The sequence below is a fragment of the Helianthus annuus genome, chromosome 11 (assembly GCF_002127325.2).
Source record: "Helianthus annuus cultivar XRQ/B chromosome 11, HanXRQr2.0-SUNRISE, whole genome shotgun sequence".
NCBI lineage: Eukaryota > Viridiplantae > Streptophyta > Magnoliopsida > Asterales > Asteraceae > Helianthus > Helianthus annuus.
Window position 1 is genome coordinate 176,248,212 of NC_035443.2, and position 13,155 is coordinate 176,261,366.

Here is a 13,155-nt window from a genome sequence, read left to right on the forward strand (position 1 = left end):
AACAGAGGTAACGAAACATACCTGAAGGCTGGCAACAACTTTATCCAAACGAATGCGCTCCGCACTCGCCTCTTCAAGAGCCTTAGAAGAACGGCTCTCCTTCTCTTCGGCCTCTTCAAGGGCCTTTGCAGCACGCGCCCCGGCTTCCTTGGCCTCTTCAAGCGCCTTTAGGGCCTCGGCCTTCGCCTGCTGCGCTTTCACAGCAATGGCCTCTGCTGCAGCTTTTTCTTTACCCAAGGCAACGTTCGCTGCCTTGGCGTTCGTCAACTCCTGCCGAGCACGAAACAGAGTGTCATTCTGCTTAGCCCAAGATTCATTCCACTTCTTACGCTCATTGGACAACTTTTCATTCCAACTCTTGCGTTCATCAGATAGGAGTTTGGCAAGAGTACGAACCTGTTTAAGCTGAGCAGCGGCAGCCCACTCCGCGGTCTATTTCTGCTTCTCAAAAGCAGCCCTATCTTCCTCAAGCTGCTCCGCACCCGCACGAGCAGCCTCGACCAACTTCTCCGCTTCAGCCCGCATGCGAGCAGCTTCTTCCTCGCGGCGGCCCAACACCTTGTAATCTTCCAAAATGGCATTCGCCACAATGGAAGATCCTATTAACATTGTTGAGAGCTGGTTTATACGCAGCTCACGAGGTGCGGCACGGGCACGTTCAACTTCGAAGGGGGTGCCCAGACCACCCAGAATCTCCTTACATGCCGAAGGGTCGTTGGAAATATCATCCCCCTGCATAATAGTCCAGGGGGGTCGGTGATACACAGTACTTCGACCCTGGGTATAGGTGCGATAATAATACTCCAACTCAGACTCCCCAGGCTGAATTGGAGGCCCATCATAACCCGCACCACCGGCAGACGAACCGGTACCCTTCTCACCAGCAGGAGACCTTCGAGGCTCAGCATCATGCTGCCGCGCTTCAGCATCAGTTTGTTGCGGTTCTGCATCAGACTGTTGTTTCCCAGAATCAGAAAACCGCACACTCAAATTATCTCCCTCATTGGGAGAGATTAGATTGTTGGACGAGTCAACGGTATCGAATATCTGGGTCGCAACCTTCTCTGCGGCACCCTCCTTCCGCACGGTTGACTCGGGCACCACCTTGACAGGAGGTGTTGTAGGTTCCTCAGTCACACCCGCACCCGCGTCATGCGGGGGTGACTCTGGAGCATCAAAGATAGAGAAATCCTTATCTTGAAGCTCTGCAAAACAAAATCAAATAGCTGTCAAAACACGTGTTATACATCACACTTGAGACCAGCTAAACAAAACTTACCAACAGTAACCGCAGGTTTCTTCGACGTCGGAACAGTCCTCTTAGACTGCAGCCTCCGACGTTTCGGTCCACCGGCACCAGCAGCCGTCTCTTCTACTTGCCTTTTCCCCGCACCAGACTGCGAGCCCGCAGCTGTACCCAAACCCTCAAGGGTATCAGATACTATCACATAATCCAAGTATCTACGAAAAGAAGAGTGAGAGATACCTGCCGCCTGCGGTACCAAATGAGGCACAACAGGGACCTCCGATATTTTCTTTTGGCGAAAACGCACGCCTTTCACCGTCTGCCTCTTAGGCACACCCTTCGCATCAGGATCCCCTAAGGCCCCAAGATCACCTGCATGAAAACCATGCAAGAGGTGAGTCAGTGCAACCATTATTGTTATCACAAAAATAAAGGATTCCTAAACATACCTTTGCCCCGCGGCAACTCAACTGCTAATGCGGCTTCAGTAGGCACCCGGAAGTTATCTCGAATGATAACATTAAACTCCTCCTCGCCATCCGCACAAACAACTTTTTCCACCTGACCCTGGAAATCCGGGGCAAACATCCTCCATACGGGAGCGTCCTCTGATAACAAACGCACAAGTCAGTAACGCATACAAGGATAAGAAAGTTAAACAAATGAAAAGTACGTACCACAACTTTTCTCCCGCACCACGGGCTTCGACTTCTTGTTCCTCCTTGTCAACATCATACGCAACACCCACAACTGGGTGTTGGTCAACTTCACAGACTCAATGGTCTGCAACTGCGGAAACCACTCCACCGTCTTCACACTAGGGACCCCAATGGTCTCTGCTATGATCGTCTCGGTCACGTTCCGAAACGTCATCTTTGCAACAATGGCAGCAGCCTTGATGTAAAAGAACTTCTTCTTCCACATCGTCAACCCCTTGGGAGGAGTCATCAGCTTGGGACTACCCTCTCGCTGACGGAAAGAAAAGAACCCCAAGGACACCGTCAGTTGATAAAACCGTCGGAAATCTCCAACGGTAGGCTCTATACCAAGAGCACGAAATGTAAATTCGAAATTTCGAATCCGGATCATACCAAACGGACTCATTTGAGAAATGTGGACCTTGTACCACTCCAAAACCTCGACAACAAAAACGGTCAAAGGTAACCGGAGATTGCAGTCACCAAAAAAGTCTGCCCACATGGTCACGTAACCGGCCGGAGCGTCGGCACCGGTGTCACCTTCCGATGGGTAGACTGCCCCATATTCAGGGGGCATTTGAACGTCAAGCATTAGACGATCAAAGCTCTTCCTGGTCCACTTTAACGCCGGTAAACCACCACCGGCGGCTCCCTCTTCTTCTTCCTCCACCACTACCGGCTGTTCAGGGTTTTCACCCTCCACATTGTGTGGACTTGACGGTTCAGCCATCAGGTATATCGAGGAAATAAAAGAACGTGAGTGGAAAAACTAAAAACCTCACCGGAACTTCAAGAAATATCGTCGGAGAAGACAAAGAACAAGTTTTCTCTCACCGGCAAATTTTTGAAATTTTGAACAAGTGAGGGGAAACCACGAACGGTTTCCCCTTATATACCCATCGCAATTAATGCGGAGGGAGAAAACGAATCATCACGTTCAAAAAGAACGAATCGCGCGACACCACGTGTCAAGCGCCGTTTTCGCTGACGGTTATCACGCGCGCGTGGCCGCCCACGCGCCTGACATAGGAGACGTTTACACTCTTTGCTACAGTGCATTTAATGCCTCGGGCAGTACAAACGTCCTTTCATTTCAGCACATGCCAGGAAGATCTCACCAACTTCCACCAACTCACACGTGAGATCAGCCACGTATGCAACAAAAAGCGACTACATTATCCAATTATAAGCGGCATGCGGTTTCTCTGGTGTACCAAACCATAACCCATACCGCATGTCGTTTTTTAACATACCCCTAAAAATAGGTAAAAATATATATCTCTACACTATAAGAGGGTATAATACCTATCCGCACTACCCACGAGCACATGTGGAATATGCGGACATGACACACACGAGCCCGTTCAGGTGTGTCAGATGCTCAGAACCAGCATTGTTCTTTGGACTGAACCGCATCTCAGACACAGGTAAACCGCATCGCCTTCCTTCTCTTCAAGCTTCAAATCCCTCCTGTCCGGTTCCCAACCGCAGAGGGTACATGAACACCTTCTTTAACATAAAGAAGGAAGGGAATGTACGCGCGCGCACATCAGCAACCCTGACTCCTGAACCTTCAAGAGCTACATCCGAGCAACACACCCGTTTCGAGCGAATATGGTAATGCAAAACCGCAGACACTCACGAGGAGCTACGAACATAACCATAGCTTCCGCAGACTGGTTGCTACGGAAGAGCCAAGCTAACTCCACATCACCGAGCGAAGCTACTTCAAGGCAAACTCGGTATTGGAGCGGGAAGGTAAGTGGCTCCAAAACGAACGCAGATAAGCGCTCTAAACGAGCCCTTGTCGAACAGCAAGCGTCCGAACAGCGGTAACAAGTCTGCTTATGACTTTGTTTGCCCGCCTATGGGCCGCATAGAATAAACAATGGTGGGCATACCCTTGCCTATGACCATGTTTATTTACCCATAGTACAAATCTACATTGTTCGACCAAACATGGCCAACAATGACGCAACGAGGTAACCGCAAAGGACGTGCGGTTACTAGAGAGCTATGACGACGAACACGAAAACCCAACAAAAAAGGGCTCGTCATCTCATGACTAGATGCTGAACATAGAGCTTGAGCAAAGCACTTACAAGCATCAACTACTTTTGATCCCGATCTCAGAGATTGATCCAAAAGTTTCTTTTCTTCTTCATGCACCAATTCAACAATTGGTTTGAAGACAAGACCACCTCTCAGAGGTTGAAAACCTGTGCATACCTTCAAACCACCATCTCAGAGGTTAGTTCGAAGTTTGTGCAGCATTACTAACAAAGTCTCCAAGAGACCTTCGGCACAACAACAGGTGGCAAGCCACCTGGTGACATAAATCGACTGAGAATTTCGCATCAGACGAAATTCCTTCACCGATACGGAAGAGGCGTCAGATGACCCTTCCAGACCTCCAGCTTGATTTACATACAGAAAAGACCACACATGGTCTAGGATCTTCTCCAGACTCCAAACTACCTTCCAAACACCATAGTCCAGTACTCCTCCCACATACAACTTGTATGTGGCAGCAACACTAGACTGGGGGGACTTGAAGGGGTATGGTCCCAGATCTCGCGTCAGCATCGACCGCGAGTGACCATTACCCTTATCAAAACCCCTACTAGCTAACAACCTACTTATGCCCATGCGAGAACGCGTCGGCACAAGGGTTGAATCCAATCTATCTAGTAACGAAGGAGGACTTACATGGAACATGAGAACGGTAGAGTGATGCGACATAGCATCACATCTGGTGTATGAAAACGGAAGTATTCACAGCGATGCGGCCTCGCACCGCATCCAGTGAACACTTCTATCAATACAAGAAAGCCTTACCTTAGGCATAGAAGAAGATGAACATAACGGTGCGGCTGGCACCGCACCATATGGGCATTTTCGTCACGACAAGGGATGCAGGCAAATAGTCTCCGTGGACGACGATGCGGCCAACACCGCATCTCGCGTATTTCTTGATCACAAGTAGTAGACGCGGTAACCTCAGACGTTACCGCATGCAGCGATGCGGCTTGCACCGCATCCGCATCCTATGCACTCAACAAGTGGGACTGACACCACAGTGCAAGTGGCACCAATGGCAGTTACCTGTCAGAGCTACGTAAGCAATGGACTGACGTGGCGTAACCTCCACAACCGACAAGCCTGACACACCTGCAAAGGTGCAGCACGTCGTCAGTCCATCCATCATCCTCCTCCTTCACTCCTCGGCTATAAATACCAACCCCAAACCAGGTTTGAGGTATCTCTTCACAACTCTCTCACTACTACTACTATCTTACTTTGCTACCCAAACAAACTACTGATTCTCACGCCGGAGAGTGGTAACAAGGAGCACCCCCCACCCCATCCTCCTTGTTACGAGTCACGGCTTGTTTCCTTGTGCAGGAGATCAACCACCGGTGATCCAGCCAGCGATCCTCGAGAGGAAGGGATTAACCCTTCTTGACGAGACCAGTGTGTTAACCCTGCCCGGTTAACCATTGTTTCATCACCCTTCATAACTTCGAGCATCAGGACGTTGCGTGAAAAACGGGTCTAGCCCCGCCAAATCATTGGCAATCCGTGTGAATAAGCGGCGACTCATTCGGAACCTGCGTCTGAAAATGTCGGCGTTGTAAAGTGGTTCATCCGAAAAATAATCGTTCACCAATTTCTCGTGCGCTCTTGTCGTATAAAATATATAAGTATGAGTTAAAAAAAATAAGGACAATGAAATTTTGTAATGAAAACCTTGGCGGTCTCTGTTAATCCGTATTCGTGTGGTAATAACATTTTCAGACGAGAAGTCTTCCTCTTCCTCTTCGATTAGAATCTGTCCCGCCCGTAGTACAGCGTTTGCGAAAAACATCTCCTCTTCGTCATCCGAAGACGAGGGCCACCAAGGATTAGAAGCCATTGTGGGTGAAAAGATATTTTTTTTTATAAAAGTAGGGAGAAAATGGTATAAAAGTGAGAGGGTTTTGGGTTGAAAGTGGGGAAATAATGGTGAAAATAGGTGATTTTATAGAAAAAGGGAATTTTTTTTTAATTAAATAATGCCGTTGCCAACGGCTACTTTTCAAACCAAATGGATCGGCTGACCCGGCTGTGGGTCGCCGGGTGTGATGGGCCGAGCCCCAGGGGGGCGGTGTGGGGGTCCGGCGCCGGGCATCAGCCGGCCCCCATACCTTCCAGTCTTATATAATCTTAAAGTACAATGTCAGTTCCATTTACAAGTTTGGTCCCTGCTTTGATTTTTACATTTTGACTCTTTTACTTTTGTATGTTTTTTCCCTTCGTCCTTCCTTCCTGAGTTGTCCGGTGGCGGTCACATGTTTTCTTCCAAAGCATTTACAAGATAAACTCTATTCATGAAAAAGCTTGAGTTCCACCCCCGCCTCTACCGAAGAAGAGACGAAAAATATGGTTGTTGTTCCGATTGGGGCTCATGGACAAAGATCTTGACTTTTTTACTTTTCTTTATCATCACCGTCATCGTAGTACTCATCTCCATCGACCAAACCGGCGTCGACGGCGGTAGAGCTAGGGTTCCAAGAATTGGGTCTCTAAATGTTGCAATGTTGGTTGCTAAAGCGCATCGTTAGCGGTAACGTGCCCGATTCCCTACTGTATGCATCTCTTTTAACGACTGAACCCTAATTTTAAGAGAAAATATTAAATAGCTTATATGCAATCTTCTTGGTTTTTTCTTGATAAATCATTTGAAGCATGTTTAGGGAAATGATTTTACCATTTCAATTGAATTAGATATGTTACTAATTCATCCGTTCGTCTGAGGAATCTAAAGAAAATCGTTTAACTTTATTGTGTTTTGGTTAATGTTCATTGATTGTAGACTTGATAATTTGGGATTTTGTTTGAATCTTTTTTTTTCTTTTATCCATCTATTTCATGCCATTCATCATGGAATTTTATGATTTATTTGTTTAATTAGGGCTTTGTATATTTGTTGATAGGATTATCTGCAGAGATGGAATAAGAGTTTGGTTCAGGAGTTTTGCTACAATCTATGGTTATAGTTTCTTTGTGATATGTACTGGGTTGGGCGTACGGGTCGGCATGCATGGGGCGGGGTCGTATATGTCATGGGTTCTTTTTGTGGTGATAGGAGATGCTCCGTCGCCCGATGGAGAACCCTAGAACCCCATAGATTGCTGTTCGTGCGGCCCGCATAGAAGTGTTGAGAGACTGCATTTCAGCCAAAAGCCTCTTGAACATGGTGTCATGCTGGACAAAACGAACGTGGGTTTGTTGTTGGAATTCGACATTGATGAGTTTCGGTTTTCCATTGGATCTAGACCACTCTAATACCAATGATGTGGATCAATTAGTGTTTGAAATGGCTAAAGAAATAAGATAAGGACTTGAAAGAAGTTTAGAGGGAAGACTTGGATCAAACTTTCTCATGCATCGAGATGGCCTTTAAATAGGAAATACATGGGACTTGACTCAACTAGCCTACTGGTAGTTCTATACAAAAACTACATACCGGGCACTACTGAGCAAAAAGTTCGCCACATGCCAACTCATAATGCTTTTAGTTTCACGTCAGTTATAAAATAGAAAGAACACACTTTTATTACATCAATGTCTCTTTCTACATATGATGTTGGCTATGGCTTTTTACTCAAAATGTTGAAATAGTCAAATATAAAAATAATAAATTTATTGTCTATCAACGTTGCTTTGTAAATACTATAGGTTGTGTTGTTTAAGACAGGAGTCTTAGGGTGGCTTATAAAAATGCTAATCTTCTATAGTCTTATGAATCAAACCTTATGTGTTTGCATTGTGATATAAACAAAAATTTTCCTTTGCCAGGGATTCAAAGAATTGTTGCAGCTTTTACAACTGCAAAGGTAAATATTATATGCTTTTGTATTGTGTTATTGAACTTTGGATTTGTGCAGCATGATGGTTAATGGTTATGTTTTGTTATTATATTTTTTTTAGTGATAAGACTTATTTATGTAGGATACTGCTACATCGTGCAGCAGTAGACTTATTTATGTAGTATAGTATAGCATATTCATGTAACATTGCAAACCATAAACTTATTTTTATAGTATAGGATATTCATGTAACATCGTAAATGGTCAACTTATTTATATAGTATAGTATATTCATGTAACCTCACAAATGGGTCGGTTGTTACCGCAAGGGCAATTTTTATTGTGGTTTGGACAAAATCAAGGATAAGGTTATTTAAGGAATATTATAAAAATCACAACCCATATTAATTCAAAACCTTACTTGCCAGTTCCTTCTTAATTCAACCCATTTTGTATAGCTGGTTTATACACTTTTAGGGTTCCAAAGTTCATTGATCTTCATTTTGTTTACAACAGATTCATGAGAAAATAGAAAACAACTGGGATGGGAAGAGATAATCAAGAAGGGTGGATATATCAGCTTATCCGGGATCAGGTGCGAATGATCGTCATATGCTAATGCCTTGACAAGGGATCTGTTGAGTTTCACATAACTTTATATAACTAATACCTGGAAAATATTGAATATGCAACCATCTATGTACATTGTATCAAACACATAATACACTTGGATTTTCTTTTATTGTATTGGAGTTGATAATACTTTTGTTGATTTACTACTTTGAGTACATGAATATATGGTTTTGCCGCCGCAAAGCGCGGCATGGCTAAATCCTAGTTACAACTATTAACCAACTTTTTCGCCGGTTGTCTCCCTCTGCGAACCCCTACCATTCTCGCTCAAAACACAACTAGCAATTACTTCACAATTCTAAAACAACCAGATTGATTTTAAAACGTGTCTCTACTTTGTAAATCAAGAACCGCTTCAACCGGAACCATATCTCCAAATCCTTTAACATCCCGGATCATGTTCTCACTCCTTCAAACTCCATTCGTAAACCAAAACCAATCCATCTTTGTCCAATCGATTCACACGTATGCCTTTTCCATGTTTGTCGTTTTTTTCCTTCTTGAACCGTGACAAGTCGATACCAAAATTTTAGTTCAATATTTGTTTATCACTAAGAATATTCGCGTCTCATATAATGATACTAAATGAATACATATTCAACAACCCGCCGTAACGTCCGGGTGACGTCTACTCGTATATATGCAATATATAAATGGGTCCTATGACTTTCCGTCCCTCCAGAGCTTTTGGTCAAGCTCCACCATTGCTTAGATGCATATGTCATTGCGCCCATCGCCGTTTTATACACCGTTCGCCCATAACTCATCCCGAACCCCCTGCAATACTACACCCATCAACATCCGTTTCTTCTTGTTGAACCGTGACGGTTGAGACTTGAAGATCGGTTTCGAAACCGGCACTGGAAAAGTTAGTGTTTTGACGGTTGAAGTTTGATTGTCCGGTTTACTAAAATTTTGTTTCCATAGCAACCATATTGATAATTTCGATTGAAGGTTTCCTGTTTACTAAAATTTTGTTTCTGTAGCATCATCAAATATTGATAGCAATTCAAGAGTATGAAATTAAAAATTAAACCTAAATGTATTTGAAATAATCACCAAGAGTATGAAATTAAAAAATAAACCTAAATGTAATTCAAGTTGAGCGAGTGTGATTCGAATTAAGTGATGGAAGTGGTTTTAAAGAAGGGAAGATCGATATGGTAAACATATAATTGTTAAATCATAATTAACAAACAAAACTACTGTGATTAACAATAACTTGGTAAACATATAATTAGTCACACACTTAACTAAAAGAAACAAAACAAATAATAAAGATACGACCCAACCCCATGCATGCCGAACCCGAACACGCCTATCAAACATTAGCCGGCTGAATCTCATCATGTTCATCGCAAATTTCATCAGATGTTTTGATAGCAATAACCTGGTCGTTGCAATTTGTCTCCGACTCTTCACCCAATATTTGGTTTTCGGGTGTTGTATGCTCATCCATAAAAATGGATGGATCTTTGTGCTCCTGCTCCTTGCTTTTGCCCCAAACCACCATATCTTCTTGCAGACATATCGTGAGAAGAAGGGATTTCCCCTTTCTCCACATTTCGCTCATTTGTTTCTGCATATTTTTTGAATATTCAATGACACTCAGGGAACTCTCTCTCTATCTTCTTGTAAGGTGCAGGAAGGAAATAACTTTAGTATTTATATGGGCCATAAGCCAAGTCTAAATGGGTCAGATAGAGGTGCACAAAAGGGAAAGACATGTTGATACGGTGTAACCGCCACATGAAAGTATGAAACGTCACGTTATTGTTAACGTTATTGTTATTATTATTATTATTAGTATTATTAAATTCGAAGCCATTTAATATATGGTATAATATATATTATAATTATACAATGCTATTTAATGGTTAAAATGTATGCAATGTATAAAATTCAGTGCCAACTAGATTCGATATTTATCGTTGAATATTATATCATACTCTGGTTCTAAGCCAACATTGTATTGAACTGGTAATCATAAGAATGTTGGAGCCCCAACGACCCACCATTAGGCTACACGGTATGGGGTCCGTCCCCACACCGTCTTGGACCGGCGACACAGCAAACACCATGCCGCCCCCCCCCCCCCACGTCCCGGCTTCCCCGTCTCTTCTTCGCTGTTTGAGACGGTCCAAAAGTGGGGCCCATCATTTATGATTTCGACCGTTGATAAAAAAAAGAACAAAAATTCCTAATTTTGAGAAAAAACAAACGGTCACAATTTTAAAATATATATATTTACCTTCCATTTTCACTTTCAATCACCCAATTAACCCCAAAATTTCATCTCTCTCTCACATAATTTTTATAAACCTTCTTCCACTATTTTATAAACCTTCTTCCACTATAAACCTTTTTACACTTTTTCATGGATCCGTTCAACAACCCGGACAACCCTAACACTCCGAACAACCCGAATAATCCCAACAATCCGACCCAACCTAATGTTTTCTCGGTTCCGGGATATTATCCGACGCTAGAACCGAACCAATTCTCGCAATATTCATCGAATGCGTTTGCTTCATTCCAACACTCGCCAAACCAATTCGCTCAAATCTCCCAAAATCAAGCCCTTCAACAAATGATGTTAAATGTTATGTAATGTGGGTTTAATATTAATGAAAATATTTTGTTAGTATATTTGTTAAATGTTAAAAAAAAATAGAATACTAAAAAAAATAAAAGAAACATAAAAAGTGGTGGAGGACTATGACTAGGACCATCCTACCATGCCCTCTAGTTTTAGAGGATGGACCATCTTTGGGAAGAATATGACGTGGCGCCTACGTGACGGATCATCCTCCAAGGATGGTCCATCACCATACATTGTAGTCTTATCCAACCCGTGTGGTGGTAAATCAAATGGAACTGGTTGCTTTGCAAGATTACTTGGTGGATAACCTAGTTAGGTTGTATGGATTAACCTGTAATTTTGCCGGTTTTCACATCCTGAGCGTATCTTGTCCTTAAAACTGAGAAAAACATCATGATTCCAGACTGAAAAGAACAATACATAATTAATTCAGAAAAAGACATGAAAGATGTCATTGATATGTTAGATTTGATGAAGAGACACTTTATATCACCAGAGAATTCTTTCAGTTTTTTTCCGTTTCCTTCTAAATCCCATCAGAATTGCAAGTTGCGATTGTGAGATCTATAAAACATAAATTAATTCAAAATGAAAGATATTCAACAGATCCATTCAAGATTCAACGTTTAATCGAACAAATCAGTCAAATTTCAATCGAATTATCCAAATAAAATAAAACAACGATCTGATCAGCAACAAATAGATGCTGAGATCTAATCATAAACGAAGCAGTGTGAATCGATGTTAAGAAGATAACACACAAAAAATAAACGATTTGTAGATTAAAATGATGAGTGTATAGATAGATCTAAAGAGGCGTACCTTAGAGTTGAGGGGAGTAGTGTTCATGAGATCTGTGCTACAGAATTGTTGGTGAGTTTGTCTTTCTTAAAATTAAGATTAAACTGCCATTTTGGTCCTGGTTTGGTTTGGTTTAGTTTGGTTTGGACATTTGTACCATTTTAGTCTAAATCTCAAACTTTTTAAATTTGGGTTCCTGTAGTTTCAATTTTATTGTCATTTTAGTCCAAAATACAAAAACCCCATATTTTGACTGTTGAAAGCTGATTGTTTTGTCCTTTTATTCAGGGACATTTTGATCATTTTAATTTTATTATAACATATACAAAATCCCAAACACCCCTAAATCTTTGCACTTCCTCTCTCTAAACACCCCATTACTCTCTCTCTTCTCTCTCTCTCTCTCTGACCTCTCTCTCGAACACCACCGCCCCATGAACAACACAACCACCACCTTCTCTCCCCTGCTAGACCATTCCACTTCCGATCAAACCGCCGCCTATCTCCACGGAATCGAACAAGATTATTCCGAAGGGTGGGGGTGTGGTGGAAGATTCCGTTGGATTTGTTGACTTATTGTTTGTTTAAGACGAGTCCGGTGTGGAGTTTGTCGGTGGCGGCGACGATGATAAGTAGGTTGTATAGGATGAAGCAGAAGAGTTGGACCTTGCAGCTTAAGGTTGCGGTGGATGATAAGGTAAGTTTACGGTTTTGTTTGTTGTTGTTGTTTGGTATTTTTATTTTGGTGTATGTGTTATTCTGGTTGTAGATCTTTGATAGAGAGAAAGGAGAGAGGGAAGAGAGAGAGACAGATGGGTATTTAGAGAGAGAGAGAGAGAGAGTGCAGAGTTTGGTGGAGGAGACGGGATGGTTTTAGACACAACGACGGTGGCAAACCGAGAAGGAGATCCATCATTAGGTTAGGGTTTTTTGAATGATTAATGCAGGGGCCGTTTTTGTTATTAAGTTTGTTGTCTGCAGTTGAATGAAATGCATCAATTTTTAATTGTTTGAGGTTTTTTTAGAGTTTTGTGGTGTGGGGTGGGGTGGGTGTTGATGGTGGCGGTGGTGAGAAGGGGGAGGAGGTGGCGGCGGTGGTGGTGGTGTTGCTTGTGGCGGCAGAGAGGAGAGAGGGAGAGAGAGAGAGACAGGGGTGGTGGTGTAGTGGTGGTGCGGTGGGGATGGTGGTGGTGCAGTAGTGGTGTTAACGGAGGGGGGAGGAGGTGGCGGTGGTGAGAAGGGGGGAGAGAGTGGTAGTGGTTAGGGGTGAGCAAAAAACGGTTCTGGAACCACGGAACCTTGAACCTGAACCAGAACCACAAT

At 43.1% G+C, this 13,155-nt stretch overlaps 2 long non-coding RNA genes across 2 annotated transcripts; one reads left to right on the plus strand and one right to left on the minus strand.

Moving 5' to 3' along the window:
- Positions 1–6,319: 6,319 nt before the first annotated feature.
- On the plus strand, positions 6,320–8,543 carry LOC110887340. Its single transcript, XR_004873004.1, has 4 exons — positions 6,320–6,550; positions 6,921–7,428; positions 7,786–7,823; positions 8,313–8,543. It is a non-coding gene; the product is annotated as an uncharacterized LOC110887340 (long non-coding RNA).
- A 1,047-nt stretch (positions 8,544–9,590) lies between these two features.
- LOC110891111 lies at positions 9,591–11,948 on the minus strand. The gene is made up of 3 exons (XR_004873005.1): positions 11,854–11,948; positions 11,525–11,595; positions 9,591–11,435 (listed from the first exon to the last, which is right to left on the minus strand). It is a non-coding gene; the product is annotated as an uncharacterized LOC110891111 (long non-coding RNA).
- Between the last annotated feature and the right edge of the window lie 1,207 nt (positions 11,949–13,155).